A 1914-nucleotide genomic window follows, 5' to 3' on the forward strand; every position below is an offset into this window, starting at 1 on the left:
GTCTGCCATGACCACCACCGCCACACCCACCCAGTGGGCCACGCCCACCTGGCACCCGGCAATAAATAAGTGGGTTTTGGGTTGCAGTTTGGGCACTCAGTCTCTAAAAGGTGCATCATGACTGGCTTAGATGTTTGGACCTTGTTTGAAGGCAGTCTCGTCTTCTCAGATCAAAAACCTTCTAAGCACCAAGTGAAAAACCGCAGCTATTCAATTTTACCTTCTCCCTATGAATTCGGGAGCAATATATCTGTTTTTTCATGCCGATTCAGAGATAAAAGCACCGTTTTAGAAAACTGGCCTTTCAGCCGAAGCGCAGAGTACCCTTTGAGTACCGAGAGCAGGTCAAGCGTCCTACAAGCACGCAGAAATGCCTAGCCTGAAAATCATTCAAAGTCTTCCTTAAAGGTGGACGAACTGTTTTTTTTAATTATTATTTTAAGACGTTTCTTAGGCTCTTTTTGGCCAAAGTTCTCAGTGCACTTTCAAAAATGCTAATAAAAGAAGGCAGGATAATAATAAATAAATCCCACAAAAACAGGCAAAAAGTAAATAAGTCACTTCTAGCAGTTTTTTTTTTCAAATGAGGTCAAAAAGAAAACAAACATATTGCAGGTTATTTATTGTCTGGGCAATAAATTCCAGGGACAGGTCACTAAGATGGAAACAGATCAGCCATCTGCCTCAATCCAGATGGGACCAGTGGAGAAAAACAAAGACATATAATAAGTTCTAGCTTAATAAGCAGGAAAATTGATGTGGGGAAAAACAACAACAACAGGCCTTTAAAATAGATGGTCTTCTGCTCCCCCCATTCAATCATGGATGGATGGATGGGTGCTTTTTAAAAAGGCAACTGGACTGTTTGTAACTGGACAGTTGCAGGAATTGGGAATGTCTAGTTTAATGAAGAGAAGGACCAGGGGGGGACATGATAGCGGTCTTCCAATATCTCAGGGGCTGCCCCAAAGAAGAGGGAGTCAAGCTATTCTCCAAAGCCCCTGAAGGCAGAACAAGAAGCAATGGATGGAAACTAATCAAGGAGAGAAGCAACCTAGAACTAAGGAGAAACTTCCTGATAGTTAGAACAATTAACCAGTGGAACAATCTGCCTCCAGAAGTGGTGAATGCTCCAACACTGGAGGTTTTCAAGAAGAGACTGGACAGCCCTTTGTCTGAAATGGTATAGGGTTTCCTACCTGAGCTGGGGGTTGGACTAGATGACCTCCAATGTCCCTTCCAGCTCTGTTATTCTATTCTAATCTATTTTAGTGATATGAATAGAGTAGGGTCTCCTGCTTAAGCAGGGGGTTGGACTAGATGACCTCCAGACCTTGACTTCTTTAAGATGTGTAAACTTTGACTCCTAGAATTTCCCAGCAAGTCTTCAAGTTGCCGGGTTGCTGGCTGGTACTGGCTGCGTAAGAAGGGAACGTTCAATGGAGAGATGCCTTCTGTTATACTTAACCATTGGACACCGTTTGATTCAAACGACGGGTCCAGACTAGTTTTAAAACATGCCAAAATAGGTCCGTGGTGCAACAGATGGACCCAAGGTGGTATTGAATTCCAGGAATCTGGCTATTCTACCAACGGATACCTAGGTCCATACTGAGGATGCTGAGCCTATATGCATCTGGACAACTCTGTTTTTATCCAGTTCTCTCGCTGTCTGAGAAAGCCAATTTTGCAGCCAACAGCCATTCCTTGAAGATGTCCTGTCTTGATTCGGGGAGAGCAAATTCTGGCACTTGAAACCCTGCTACAGAGAGGAGAGAATGAAATACAATTTGCAAAGCTAAACAGCAAGCACCAGACGGGGTTTTTTGGACAATTGACAAGATCAGTTGGGAAGCTGAAACTCAATTCTGGAGTTTGCAGACCTGTCTAAAAAGCAGCATATGGAGGACAGCT

This window comes from Protobothrops mucrosquamatus, unplaced genomic scaffold (genome assembly GCF_001527695.2).
Source record: "Protobothrops mucrosquamatus isolate PMUCROS unplaced genomic scaffold, P.Mucros_1.0 scaffold4019, whole genome shotgun sequence".
In the NCBI taxonomy this organism is placed as follows: Eukaryota; Metazoa; Chordata; class Lepidosauria; order Squamata; family Viperidae; genus Protobothrops; species Protobothrops mucrosquamatus.